At 46.3% G+C, this 15355-nt stretch overlaps 1 protein-coding gene and 1 pseudogene across 3 annotated transcripts in view; one reads left to right on the forward strand and one right to left on the reverse strand.

Annotated features, from left to right (window-relative positions):
* LOC134948996 (putative bifunctional UDP-N-acetylglucosamine transferase and deubiquitinase ALG13) overlaps nucleotides 1-15355 on the forward strand; it is a 479197-nt gene that overhangs the window by 393050 nt on the left and 70792 nt on the right. The gene's annotated exons all lie outside the window — the stretch shown is intronic.
* Nucleotides 10337-10456, reverse strand: LOC134949997 (5S ribosomal RNA; annotated as a pseudogene).

The following is a 15355-nucleotide window of genomic DNA, read 5'->3' on the forward strand; positions in this document are numbered from 1 at the left end:
AGGGAGGTAGTTTGCGACGCAATACAAAAATTGTGTCGAAATCAAGTTATCGTCAAGGTTCCCCAGTCACAACAGGGAGAAGGTTTTTATTCGAGCCTGTTTGTGGTCCCGAAGCCGGACGGCTCGGTCAGACCAATCCTAAACCTGAAATCCCTGAATTTCTACCTAAGGAGATTCAAATTCAAGATGGAGTCTCTCCGAGCAGTGATCTCCAGTCTGGAGGAAGGGGATTTTATGGTGTTGGGGGACATAAAAGATGCCTACTTACATGTTCCCGTTTATCCTCCGCATCAGGCTTACCTGAGGTTTGCAATTCAGGATTGTCATTACCAATTTTAAATGTTGCCATTTGGTCTATCCACGGCTCCGAGGATTTTCACCAAAGAGATGGCGGAGATGATGGTTCTCCTTCGCAAGCAAGGAGTCACAATTATCCCATACTTGGACGATCTCCTGATAAAGGCGAGATCCAGGGACCAGTTGGTCCGAAACTTTGCACTCTCTGACAGTTCTTCAACAACATGGTTGGCTCCTAAACTTGCCAAATTCACAGTTCGTTCCAACGACGCTGCTGTCGTTTTTGGGAATGATATTGGACACAGAACTACGGAGTCTTTCTTCCTGTGGATAAGGCTCTGGAATTTCAGAGTCTGGTAAAACAAATTCTGAAACCAGCAAGACTGTCAATCCATCAATGCATTCGGTTGCTGGGAAAGATGGTTGCGGCCTACGAGGCCATTCAGTTTGGCAGGTTCCATGCTGGAGTGTTCCAGTGGGACTTGTTGGACAAGTGGTCAGGGTCCCATCTACACATGCACCAGAGGATAATCCTGTCGTCCAAAGCCAGGATATCACTCCTGTGGTAGCTGCACAAATCTCGCCTCCTAGAGGGGCGCAGGTTCGGGATACAGGATTGGATCCTGGTGACCACGGATGCAAGCCTCCGAGGCTGGGGGGCAGTCACAATAGGAGAAAACTTCCAAGGAAGATGGTCAAGTCAGGAAACTTGTCTCCACATAAATGTTCTGGAGTTAAGGGCCATTTACAATGGCCTCCTACAAGCGGAACATCTTCTTCGAGATCTCCCTGTACTGATCCAGTCGGACAATGTAACAGCAGTAGCGTACATAAACAGTCAGGGCGGAACGAAAAGCAGAGCGGCAATGGCAGAAGCCACGAGGATTTTCCGCTGGGCGGAAAAACATACAAGCGCTCTGTCAGCGATATTCATTCCAGGAGTGGACAACTGGGAAGCAGACTTCCTCATCAGACACGATCTCCATCCAGGAGAGTGGGGCCTCCACTAAGAAGTCTTCACAGAGATAACAAGTCGTTGGGGAGTTCCTCAAATAGACATGATGGCATCTTGTCTCAACAAGAAGCTTCAGAGATATTGTTCCAGGTCAAGGGACCCTCAAGCAATAGCAGTGGATGCACTGGTGACACCGTGGGTGTTTCAGTCGGTGTATTTATACCCTCCACTTCTTCTAATTCCGAAAATTTTGAAGATCATAAGAAGAACAAAAATCCGGGCGATTGTCATTGTCCTAGACTGGCCAAGGAGGGCCTGGTTTACAGATCTTCAGGAATTACTTATAGGAGATCCCTGGCCTCTTCCTCTGCACAAGGATCTGTTAACAACAGGGGCCGTGCGTGTATCAGGACTTACCGCGGCTGCGTTTGACGGCATGGCGGTTGAACGCAGAATCCTAGCCCGTAAGGGTATTCCCAGTGAAGTCATTCCCACACTTATTCAGGCCAGAAAAGGGGTAACTGCTAAACATTACCACCGTATTTGGAGAAAATATATTTCTTGGTGTGAAGCCAAGGAGGCTCCTACGGAAGAGTTTCGCCTAGGGCGTTTTCTCCATTTTCTACAAGCAGGTGTGGATGCGGGCCTAAAATTAGGCTCAATTAAGGTACAGATTTCAGCCTTATCGGTTTTCTTTCAGAAACAATTGGCCTCCCTTCCAGAAGTTCAGACTTTCGTGAAAGGAGTGTTGCACATCCAACCTCCGTTTGTGACTCCAGTGGCGCCATGGGACCTTAATGTGGTTTTGCAGTTTCTTCAATCACGTTGGTTTGAACCTTTACGGAAGGTGGAGTTGAAATTCCTCTCTTGGAAATTGGTCATCCTGTTGGCCTTGTCATCTGCAAGGCGGGTGTCTGAGTTAGCGGCCTAGTCTCACAAGAGCCCTTATTTGATCTTCCATGAAGATAGAGCTCAATTGAGGACACGTCAACAATTTTTACCAAAGGTGGTCTCCTCTTTCCACATAAACCAACCTTTTGTGGTACCTGTGGCTACCGACGCATTCACTGAGTCAAAATCTCTGGATGTGGTCAGAGCTCTGAAGATTTGTCACCAGAACGGCTCAGATTAGGAAAACGGAGGCTCTGTTTGTCCTGTATGCTCCCAACAAGGTTGGGTGTCCTGCTTCCAAGCAGACCATTGCACGCTGGATCTGTAACACGATTCAGCATGCTCATTCCACGGCTGGATTGCCGTTACCGGAATCGGTGAAGGCCCATTCTACTAGAAAGGTGTGCTCATCCTGGGCGGCTGCCCGGAGGGTCTTGGCATTGCAACTTTGCCGAGCAGCTACTTGGTCGGGGTCAAACACTTCTGCAAAGTTCTACAAGTTTGGCACCTTGGCCGATGAAGTAAGGTCAATCGGTGCTGCAGAGTCGTCCACACTCTCCCGCCCGTTATAGAGCTTTGGTATAACCCCATGGTTCTAATAGTGTCTCCAGCATCCTCTAGGACGTATGAGAAAATAGGATTTTAATACCTACCGGTAAATCCTTTTCTCTTAGTCCGTAGAGGATGCTGGGCGCCGTCCCGGTGCGTACTGTATCTGCAGTTAATAGTTATGGTTACACATATGTTGTGTTACGTTTATTGTCAGCCTGTTGCTGCTGTTACTCATGCCGTTGGCTTGTGAGCTGGTATGAATCTCACCTTAGTTTAACAATAAATCCTTTCCTCGAAATGTCCGTCTCCCTGGGCACAGTTCCTATAACTGGAGTCTGGAGGAGGGGCATAGAGGGAGGAGCCAGTTCACACCCTTGCAAAGTCTTAAAGTGCCCATGTCTCCTGCAGATCCCATCTATACCCCACGGTTCTAATGGTGTCCCCAGCATCCTCTACGGGCTAAGAAAAAAAGGATTTACCGGTAGGTATTAGAATCCTATTTTCTCTGACGTCCTAGTGGATGCTGGGAACTCCGTAAGGACCATGGGGAATAGCGGCTCCGCAGGAGACTGGGCACAAAAAGTAAAAGCTTTAGACTAGCTGGTGTGCACTGGCTCCTCCCCCTATGACCCCCTTCCAAGCCTCAGTTAGTTAGATTTTTGTGCCCGAACGAGAAGGGTGCAAGCTAGGTGGCTCTCCTGAGCTGCTTAGAAGTAAAAGTTTAAATAGGTTTTTTATTTTCATTGAGTCCTGCTGGCAACAGGCTCACTGCATCGTGGGACTAAGGGGAGAAGAAGCGAACTCACCTGACTGCAGAGTGGATTGGGCTTCTTGGCTACTGGACATTCGCTCCAGAGGGACGATCACAGGTTCAGCCTGGATGGGTCCCGGAGCCGCGCCGCCGGCCCCCTTACAGAGCCAGAAGAGCGAAGAGGTCCGGAGAAAGCGGCGGCAGAAGACGTTCCTGTCTTCAAATAAGGTAGCGCACAGCACTGCAGCTGTGCGCCATTGCTCTCAGCACACTTCACACTCCGGTCACTGAGGGTGCAGGGCGCTGGGGGGGAGCGCCCTGAGACGCAATAAAAACGATATAAAAACCTTATATGGCTAAAAAAAATGCATCACATATAGCTCCTGGGCTATATGGATGCATTTATCCCCTGCCAGTTTCCTGAAAAAAGCGGGAGAAAGGGCCGCCGTGAAGGGGGCGGAGCCTTTCTCCTCAGCACACAAGCGCCATTTTCTTTCACAGCTCCGCTGGAAGGACGGCTCCCTGACTCTCCCCTGCAGACTACACTACAGAAACAGGGTAAAACAAGAGAGGGGGGGCACTATTGGCAGCTAATATATAATACAGCAGCTATAAAGGGAGTAACACTTATTTAAGGTTATCCCTGTATATATATATATAGCGCTCTGGTGTGTGCTGGCAAACTCTCCCTCTGTCTCCCCAAAGGGCTAGTGGGGTCCTGTCCTCTATCAGAGCATTCCCTGTGTGTGTGCTGGGTGTCGGTACGATTGTGTCGACATGTATGAGGAGGAAAATGATGTGGAAGCAGAGCAATTGCCTGTGTTAGTGATGTCACCCCCTAGGGAGTCGACACCTGACTGGATGGTAGTAATTAAAGAATTACGTGACAATGTCAGCACTGTGCAAAAAAAAAACTGTTGACGACATGAGACAGCCGACAAATCAATTAGTGCCTGTTCAGGCGTCTCAGACACCGTCAGGGGCGCTAAAACGCCCGTTACCTCCAAGGAGGCATTGAACATTTCTGACACTACAAGTACCACAAAAAAGGGTATTATGTGGGGTGTGAAAAAACTACCAGTAGTTTTTCCTGAGTCAGATGAATTAAATGAGGTGTGTGATAAAGCGTGGGTTTCCCCCGATAAAAAACTGCTGATTTCTAATAAATTATTGGCACTATACCCTTTCCCGCCAGAGGTTAGGGCACGTTGGGAAACACCCCCTAGGGTAGATAAGGCGCTCACACGCTTATCAAAACAAGTGGCGTTACCGTCTCCTGATACGGCCGCTCTCAAGGAACCAGCTGATAGAAGGCTGGAAAATATCTTAAAAGGTATATACACACATACCGGTGTTATACTGCGACCAGCGATCGCCTCAGCCTGGATGTGCAGCGCTGGAGTGGCTTGGTCGGATTCTCTGACTGAAAATATTGATACCCTGGATAGGGACAGTATATTATTAACTATAGAGCATTTAAAGGATGCATTACTATATATGCGAGATGCACAGAGGGATATTTGCACCCTGGCATCTAGAGTAAGTGCGATGTCCATTTCTGCCAGAAGAACGTTATGGATGCGACAGTGGTCAGGTGATGCGGATTCCAAACGACATATGGAAGTATTGCCGTATAAAGGGGAGGAGTTATTTGGGGTCGGTCTATCGGACCTGGTGGCCACGGCAACGGCTGGAAAATCCACCTTTTTACCCCAGGTCAACTCTCAGCAGAAAAAGACACCGTCTTTTCAAACCCAGTCCTTTCGTCCCTATAAAAAGGCAAGAGGGAAAAAGGCCGCTCATTCCTGCCCCGGGGCAGAGGAAGGGGAAAAAGACTGCACCATGCAGCCTCTTCCCAGGAGCAGAAGCCTTCCCCCGCTTCTGCCAAGTCCTCAGCATGACGCTGGGGCTCTGCAAGCAGACTCGGGCACGGTGGGGGGCCGTCTCAAGAATTTCAGCGCGCAGTGGGCTCACTCGCAAGTGGACCCCTGGATCCTGCAGGTAGTATCACAGGGGTACAAATTGGAATTCGAGACGTCTCCCCCTCGCCGGTTCCTGAAGTCTGCTCTACCAACGTCTCCCTCCGACAGGGAGGCAGTATTGGAAGCTATTCACAAGCTGTATTCCCAGCAGGTGATAATCAAGGTACCCCTCCTACAACAGGGAAAGGGGTATTATTCCACGCTGTTTGTGGTACCGAAGCCGGACGGCTCGGTGAGACCAATTTTAAATCTAAAATCTTTGAACACTTACATAAAAAGGTTCAAATTCAAGATGGAGTCACTCAGAGCAGTGATAGCGAACCTGGAAGAAGGGGACTATATGGTATCTCTAGACATCAAGGATGCTTATCTCCATGTCCCAATCTACCCTTCTCATCAAGGGTACCTCAGGTTTGTGATACAAAACTGTCATTATCAGTTTCAGACGCTGCCGTTTGGATTGTCCACGGCACCACGGGTCTTTACCAGGGTAATGGCCGAAATGATGATTCTTCTTCGAAGAAAAGGCGTATTAATTATCCCTTACTTGGACGATCTCCTGATAAGGGCAAGGTCCAGGGAACAGTTAGAGGTCGGAGTAGCACTATCTCAGGTAGTGCTACGTCAGCACGGGTGGATTCTAAATATCCCAAAATCACAGCTGATTCCAACAACACGTCTGCTGTTCCTAGGGATGATTCTGGACACAGTCCAGAAAAAGGTGTTTCTCCCGGAGGAGAAGGCCAGGGAGTTATCCGAGCTAGTCAGGAACCTCCTAAAACCAGGACAAGTGTCAGTGCATCAGTGCACGAGAGTCCTGGGAAAAATGGTGGCTTCTTACGAAGCGATTCCATTCGGAAGATTCCATGCAAGAACTTTTCAGTGGGATCTGCTGGACAAATGGTCCGGATCGCATCTTCAGATGCATCAGCGGATAACCCTATCTCCAAGGACAAGGGTATCTCTCCTGTGGTGGTTACAGAAGGCTCATCTTCTAGAGGGCCGCAGATTCGGCATTCAGGATTGGATGCTGGTAACCACGGATGCCAGCCTGAGAGGCTGGGGAGCAGTCACACAGGGAAGAAATTTCCAGGGCTTGTGGTCAAGCATGGAAACGTCTCTTTACATAAATATCCTAGAGCTAAGGGCCATTTACAATGCCCTAAGTCAAGCAAGGCCTCTGCTTCAGGGTCAACCGGTATTGATCCAGTTGGACAACATCACGGCTGTCGCCCACGTAAACAGACAGGGCGGCACAAGAAGCAGGAGGGCAATGGCAGAAGCTGCAAGGATTCTTCGCTGGGCGGAAAATCATTTGATAGCACTGTCAGCAGTGTTCATTCCGGGAGTGGACAACTGGGAAGCAGACTTCCTCAGCAGACACGACCTCCACCCGGGGGAGTGGGGACTTCATCCAGAAGTCTTCCAAGTGATTGTAAACCGTTGGGAAAAACCAAAGGTGGACATGATGGCGTCCCGTCTCAACAAGAAACTGGACAGATATTGCGCCAGGTCAAGGGACCCTCAGGCAATAGCGGTGGACGCTCTGGTAACTCCGTGGGTTTTCCAGTCGGTATATGTGTTCCCTCCTCTTCCTCTCATACCAAAAGTACTGAGAATCATAAGAAGGAGAGGAGTAAGAACGATACTCGTGGCTCCGGATTGGCCAAGAAGAACTTGGTACCCGGAGCTGCAAGAGATGCTCACGGAGGACCCGTGGCCTCTACCTCTAAGGAAGGACCTGCTCCAGCAGGGACCTTGTCTGTTCCAAGACTTACCGCGGCTGCGTTTGACGGCATGGCGGTTGAACGCCGGATCCTGAAGGAAAAAGGCATTCCAGATGAAGTCATCCCTACCCTGATCAAGGCCAGGAAGGATGTAACTGCAAAACATTATCATCGCATTTGGCGAAAATATGTTGCGTGGTGTGAGGCCAAGAAGGCCCCTACGGAGGAATTTCAACTGGGTCGTTTCCTACATTTCCTGCTAGCAGGATTGTCTATGGGCCTAAAATTAGGATCCATTAAGGTTCAAATTTCGGCCCTGTCGATCTTCTTCCAAAAAGAACTGGCTTCAGTGCCTGAAGTTCAGACGTTTGTCAAAGGGGTACTGCATATACAGCCTCCTTTTGTGCCTCCAGTGGCACCTTGGGATCTCAATGTAGTTTTAGGGTTCCTAAAATCACATTGGTTTGAACCACTTGCCACAGTGGATTTGAAATATCTCACATGGAAAGTGGTAATGCTGTTGGCCCTGGCTTCAGCCAGGCGCGTATCAGAATTGGCGGCTTTATCCTATAAAAGCCCTTACCTGATATTTCATTCGGATAGGGCGGAATTGAGGACTCGTCCTCAATTTCTCCCTAAGGTGGTTTCAGCGTTTCACATGAATCAACCTATTGTGGTACCTGTGGCTACTAGGGACTTGGAGGACTCCAAGTTGCTGGACGTAGTCAGGGCCCTGAAAATATATGTTTCCAGGACGGCTGGAGTCAGAAAATCTGACTCGCTGTTTATACTGTATGCACCCAACAAGCTGGGTGCTCCTGCTTCTAAGCAGACGATTGCTCGTTGGATTTGTAGTACAATTCAACTTGCACATTCTGTGGCAGGCCTGCCACAGCCAAAATCTGTTAAAGCCCATTCCACAAGGAAGGTGGGCTCATCTTGGGCGGCTGCCCGAGGGGTCTCGGCTTTACAACTTTGCCGAGCAGCTACTTGGTCAGGGGCAAACACGTTTGCTAAATTCTACAAATTTGATACCCTGGCTGAGGAGGACCTGGAGTTCTCTCATTCGGTGCTGCAGAGTCATCCGCACTCTCCCGCCCGTTTGGGAGCTTTGGTATAATCCCCATGGTCCTTACGGAGTTCCCAGCATCCCAGAATTTACTTACCGATAATTCTATTTCTCGTAGTCCGTAGTGGATGCTGGGCGCCCATCCCAAGTGCGGATTGTCTGCAATACTTGTATATAGTTATTGTTACAAACAAATCGGGTTGTTTATTGTTGGAAGCCATCTTTTCAGAGGCTCCTACGGTTATCATACTGTTAACTGGGTTCAGATCACGAGTTGTACGGTGTGATTGGTGTGGCTGGTATGAGTCTTACCCGGGATTCAAAATCCTTCCTTATTATGTACGCTCGTCCGGGCACAGTATCTTAACTGAGGCTTGGAGGGGGGTCATAGGGGGAGGAGCCAGTGCACACCAGCTAGTCTAAAGCTTTTACTTTTTGTGCCCAGTCTCCTGCGGAGCCGCTATTCCCCATGGTCCTTACGGAGTTCCCAGCATCCACTACGGACTACGAGAAATAGAATTATCGGTAAGTAAATTCTTAATATATTTATATATATATATATATATATATATATATATATATATATATATATATATATATATATAGAGAGAGAGAGAGAGAGATACTGTGTATGTATGTGTATACAGATGTGTCCACTTACAACTTTGCTTTTTTACAAATTTGGCACAACATGCAAAATACGGCTAAGCTGTATTTTACGAGTTGCAAGTGGATGAATTTTAAAATTTTTGTTTTTGTTTGCCATAATAGAATATGTATAAAGTAACATATTAAAGAAGCAAATTAAGAAAAATCACAAGGCATGGCTAAATCTCTGAGTCTATGGCATACAAAACTGTGCCATACATGGCGGGATATAGCAAAGATGTATGTGGACACATCTGTATGTGTGTGTGTGTGTGTGTATATATATATATATATAACACACGGGGGGGTGGGGGATATAGCGACCAATGGTGTCTTAAAATAGTTCAATAAAAGTGGATCTAGAAGATATATAAAAATATATGTAATATATCTATAAAATAATGAATAACCAGATCGAGTGGATCTATAAAAGGTTAATTTATTAATATATTTAAAACAGACAATGATTAAACAGCTAGACTAAAATTTGAGCAGCAAAACTTCTTAAAAAATGGGATAAAAACAATAGACACAATGCAATATAATACCAGTTAAAATGTATGTTAAAATATGTAAAACAATTTTAACTTAACTTGGTATGAGGTCACTGCCAGGTAGCCCAACGCGTTTAGTCATTCAGACTTCATCAAGGGGTAATGGTAGAATGGGACCAGACTTCTATTTATACCAGTAATACTCTCATGGTAATTATGACATCACTTCCTGTTAATTAGGCATGATATTGTAAAATGGATTGGGAACTTCTATTAATATATGTCCAGTGACCTCATTTAGTAGTATATATGTACATAATATAGTATTAGTGTTTAAAAAACAGGTTTGGTGCTGGAGAGCTTTAAAAAACTCCCATATAGATGCGCCGGCGGACCTTTTCCGCCCCACTTCCGGTTTTGGGCCGTCGTGTCACTTCCGCCCCACTTCCGGTACGCGATTGCGCATGCGCCCGCGGCTTGCAGAAGTCGTTTGGAGTTCAACAGTTCTAGGAACATTGTTTCTCAGTGAATTCCTTGCGGCGGCCATCTTTGTAGAGATTTAGTCATATGCAGCTACACACGGCGGCCATATTTGGGGAGTCCATAATCGGGGACATTTCTCTTAGTTCTCCGGTATTTTGGACATATAGATAGAAAAACGGGAATTGATCAATAATTCATTAGTGATAATAAAGTTAATAGGTAAATCACTAGCAAATGTTTATAGATCATTACAAAATATATATTAATACATATTGTTAGTAGTATTAGTAATACACAGGGGGCTATCCAGTGATATAATTAATGAGGTATAGTATATATAATATATATAATATAAAGTGCAAGGTGCAAAATAAAAAATAATAAATAATAATAAAAAAATATTTATATTTAATAAGTTATTAAGATGCAGAAAGTGAGAGACTTAATAATAAACTGACATGCTCATGTAGGCTATTTAACACCAGTTCGTTTACAGTACCTGATCTTCCCAGATGGTCTCCCTAGTCTGGTACTGATCAGGCCCGACACTGCTTCGCTTCCAAGATCGGGCGAGATTGGGCCTTTCCAGTGAGGTCTGACTGTAATAATAACTTTTTACCATACACGTGTCAGATTTAATATATCAACATAAATGTGAAGTGATATTTGAAGGTAGTGCGGGAGTAGTGTGGATGGGAGTGAGGTGCGGGTGGGTGGGTAGGGGTGGGGGGGGTGGTGGGTGGGTTCAGACAGAGGAACTACAGATCAAAATAGGGAGGGGGAGAAGATATTGGGGCGGGGGTGTGATATATATTTATTAGTGCCACAAGGGATCCCCGCAGCGCCCATTACTCAGTACATAATCAAATGAGCAAAGAAGAAATCAGCACTTACAGGTCAAAACAATATGGGACAGGTATAGAAAACCCGGGGTTAGGTGCCATGAAAGGGAGTGAGGAGTATAAGATTGTATAAGTAAGAAAAGGAAAGGCACATGAGGAAAGAAGTCCCTATTCTTGCGAGTTTACGATCTAATAGGTGAGGTGCTAACAGACTGGGGTGACACAGAAGGAGTTAACAGTGAGCATAGACAAGGGGGTTAGGAGGAGAGGTGGCTGGGTTTGGTGAAGAGGTGGGTCTTGAGAGCCCATTTGAAGTTTTGTAGAGAGGTGGAGAGTCGGATGGGGAGATGTAGAGCATTCCAGAGATAGGGAGCAGCACATGCAAAATCTTGTAGGTAGGAGTGGGAGGAGGTAATCAGTTGGCAGGAGAGATGGTGTGCATTAGCAGAGCGAAGAGGGCGGGTGGAAATGTAAAGAAATAAGGTCAGAGATGTAAGAGGGAGAAGAGTGGGTGAGGGCTTTGTAGGCGAGTGTGAGAAGCTTTAATTGGATTCTGAATGGGAAGGGTAGCCAGTGAAGGTCCTGCAAGAGAGGGGATGTGGATGTAGTACATTTGGTGAGGACGATGATACAGCGGCATTGAGGATAGATTGGAGTGGAGGGAGGCCAGATAGGAGGATATTGCAGTAGTCCAATCTGGAGATGACCAGTGAGTGGATGAGGGTCTTAGTAGTGTCCTGGGTGAGAGAAGGTCTGATCCTGGAGATGTTTTTGAGATTGAAATGGCAGGTTTGTGAGAGGTACTGAATGTGTGGTTTGAAGGAGAGGGAGGAGTCAAGGATTACTCCAAGTCATTGCACATCTCATATGCTACTCTTGCAGGGCTGGAAGATACAACTAATAGAGGCACTACAGAACAGGATGATATGGGGACATCTACTAACTATAGGAACAAGAAAAGTAACAGATAAATTGCATCTCCAAAAAGGACTGCACTTCTCTTGGGAGATTCCATTATTAGAGGAATACATCTGGGAAATTCAAATGAAGTAGAGAAACGAGTAAGGTGCTTACCTGGAGCTACAGCTCCAAGGTATAAAGAGCGCATGCTAAGAATTGTGAAGGCAGCAAGAAGAGATGGGGAGGTGGATGTCATTGTCCACCTAGGGACAAATGACCTGGCCATAAAAGATGAATTTAGGAAGCTAGGGCCTCTCTGAAGCAGGTGGCAGCCACTGTAACTTTTTCAGAAGTATTGCCAGTACACAGAGTGGAAGACAGAACTCATTGCATCAGAAACTTCAATGTTTGGCTAAGGACATGGTGCATTGAGGAGAGATTTGGGTTTATAGGCCATAGTCACACCATCTGGCAAGATAGGAGCTTATGCAAAAGTGACAGCCTGCACCCATCTTCAAGGGGAACAAGAATACTAACTGAACAGTTTGGATGCTCATTAAGAACTATTTAAACTAACAGAGGGGGGCAGTGAACCAAATAGGAATAAAGCTATCTGCTCCCCCAACACAGAGGTATTGTTTCTGCAGGCAAAGGGAATAGGACACATATCCACAGCAACAGAAGATAATGCAGATCAAAACCAAATAAACATAGGCAGATAGAAGAATATAGCTAGGAACAGGAAAAGCACAAACAAAACTCTAAAAGCTGTGTGCAAATGCTAGGAGCTTAGGAAATAAAATCCCAGAACTAACTGCAGTAATGACCAGGGGTGATCTAGATATTGTGGAAACTAGAGTAATGCTGTAATGAAAATCATGACTGTGACATATATATACCGGGATTAACTTTATTTAGTAAGGACAGAATGGAAAAAATCACAAGAGGGTTAGCAATGTATGTAAAAAAAATATATATATATATATATATATATATATATATATATATATATATATATATATATATATATATAAATTATATACTACATAAATACAATGTATTGAAGAAAAAAAACTGAGGCCCTTTGGGTGACCAAGACCATAGAAACAGGTGAGTAGTCGATTATTCGTATTGGCGTGATATGTAGGGCTCCAGTACAGGAAGAAGAACTGGAAAGATCTTCCCTTCAGGGAGCATCCCTCCACCAGTTGGTGAGGGAGCCCACTTGGAAAGATGCAATATTAGACTTAATACTTACAAATGGAGACAGAATATCTGACTTAAAAGTGGGTGAAAACCTGGGATCCAGTGAGAGACTGACTCACCCCATACAAAAACAAAGGTGTTGGATTTTAGGAAGGCTTATTTTGTAGGGATGGGAAAATGTGTAAGCGACTCTTTGGCAGAGTGGAGGAACTTGGAAGCAGTGCAGTAGAGGTGGGAAACATTAAAAAGTGCAATATTAAAGGCAACAGACTTTTGTCTCAAAAGTGTTAGGAAAAACACAAGGAAAAAGGAAGCCAGTGTGGTTTGCGAAAGCAGTAGCAAATATTGTGAAAGCAAAAAAGATGGCTTTTAGGATATATAAGCAGACACAAAATAATGAAAACTGAGATATCTTGTCAGACAGAAGGAGACTAAGAAGGTAATCAGATGTGCAAAGGCACAAGCTGAGGAGAAAATGACCCAGTCAGTGGGTAAAGGAGGCAAACATTTTTTTAGGTATATAAGGGAAAGCAGAAAAACAAAAGGTGGAATAATAAAACTAAAGACAGACTGGGAGTCTTGTTGAGGGAGACAATGTAATAGCAGATCATCTTAATTATTTTTGCTCAGTATTCACTACTGAAAGAGGGGGGAAGGGGCCACAGTTAAGTTGCAGGGATATTCAGGAAAATGAAACCAGTACATTTATAGAGTAGGTCCTAAGGGCTGTAACACACACTCCGGTTTTTCCCGGATGGCAAAAAGCTGGACAAACTTTGTCCGGCTTTTTGCCATCCGGGAGAAACCGGCAGTGTCTGTCACACAGGACGGCTTTGAGACGTGTGTGATGCTGTGCGCATGCGCAGCATCAGACACGGCTTCAGAAAAAACCGTTGTGTGTGAAAGCTCCCCTTCACACACATGGTTTACTGGCTCCAAAGACGGCCCGGCGGCCGGACCTTCCAGTGGTGAGACCCGGCTGCAACCCGGCAGCCGGGCCGGGGCCGTGCAGTGTGAAGGGACCCTAGCCCTCACACTGTTAACTACAATGCCGGCACGGGAAAAAGCCGTCCGGCTTTTTCCCGGCCGGCAAAAGCCGGGTAGTGTGTTTCAGCACTAACAGAACTCTCAAAGCTGAAAGTGGACAAATCTATGGGGCCAGATAGGATACATCCAAGGATACTAAAAGAACTTAGAGGTGCTGGTAGCACCATTGACAGAATTATTTAACCAGTCATTAGCTACAGGGGTAATTCCAGAGGACTGGAAAAGAGCGAACATAGTCCCACTGCACACAAGTGGAAGCAAGGAAGAGGCAAACAACTACAGACCAGTGAGTCTTACATCAGTAGCAGGGAAATTGATGAAAACACTCTTAAAAGAAAGAGTTGTAGACTATCTCAAATCCAGCAATTTACAGGATTCCAAACAGCATGGATTCACTGGGGGGAGATCATGTCAAACAAATCTTATTGGCTTTTCTCTAACGTCCTAGTGGATGCTGGGGACTCCGTCAGGACCATGGGGATTAGCGGCTCCGCAGGAGACAGGGCACAAAAATAAATCTTTAGGATCAGGTGGTGTGCACTGGCTCCTCCCCCTATGACCCTCCTCCAAGCCTCAGTTAGGTTTTTGTGCCCGTCCGAGCAGGGTGCAATCTAGGTGGCTCTCCTAAAGAGCTGCTTAGAAAAAGTTTTTTAGGTTTTTTATTTTCAGTGAGTCCTGCTGGCAACAGGCTCACTGCATCGAGGGACTTAGGGGAGAGAAGTGAACTCACCTGCATGCAGGATGGATTGGCTTCTTAGGCTACTGGACACCATTAGCTCCAGAGGGAGTCGGAACACAGGTCTCACCCTGGGGTTCGTCCCGGAGCCGCGCCGCCGACCCCCCTTACAGATGCCGAAGATGGAAGAGGTCCAGAAGCAGGCGGCAGAAGACTTTTCAGTCTTCCTGAGGTAGCGCACAGCACTGCAGCTGTGCGCCATTGTTGTCAGCACACTTCACACAGCGGTCACGGAGGGTGCAGGGCGTTGGGGGGGCGCCCTGGGCAGCAATGTATTATACCTTTTTATGGCTAAAAATACATCACATATAGCCCTTTGAGGCTATATGGATGTATTTAACCCCTGCCAGATCTCACAGATTCCGGAGAAGAGCCCGCCGAAATAGGGGGCGGGGCTTATTCTCCTAAGCACACAGCGCCATTTTCCTGCTCAGCTCCGCTGTGAGGAAGGCTCCCAGGACTCTCCCCTGCACTGCACTACAGAAACAGGGTAAAACAGAGAGGGGGGGCACTTTTTTGGCGATATAAATATATTTAAGCTGCTATAAGGATACAACACTTATATAGGGTTGTTCCCATATATATTATAGCGCTTGGGTGTGTGCTGGCAAACTCTCCCTCTGTCTCCCCAAAGGGCTAGTGGGGTCCTGTCTTCAATAGAGCATTCCCGGTGTGTCTGCTGTGTGTCGGTACGTGTGTGTCGACATGTATGAGGATGATATTGGTGTGGAGGCGGAGCAATTGCCGGTAATGGTGATGTCACCCCCTAGGGAGT

Source organism: Pseudophryne corroboree, chromosome 8 (assembly GCF_028390025.1).
Source record: "Pseudophryne corroboree isolate aPseCor3 chromosome 8, aPseCor3.hap2, whole genome shotgun sequence".
Taxonomy (NCBI): Eukaryota; Metazoa; Chordata; class Amphibia; order Anura; family Myobatrachidae; genus Pseudophryne; species Pseudophryne corroboree.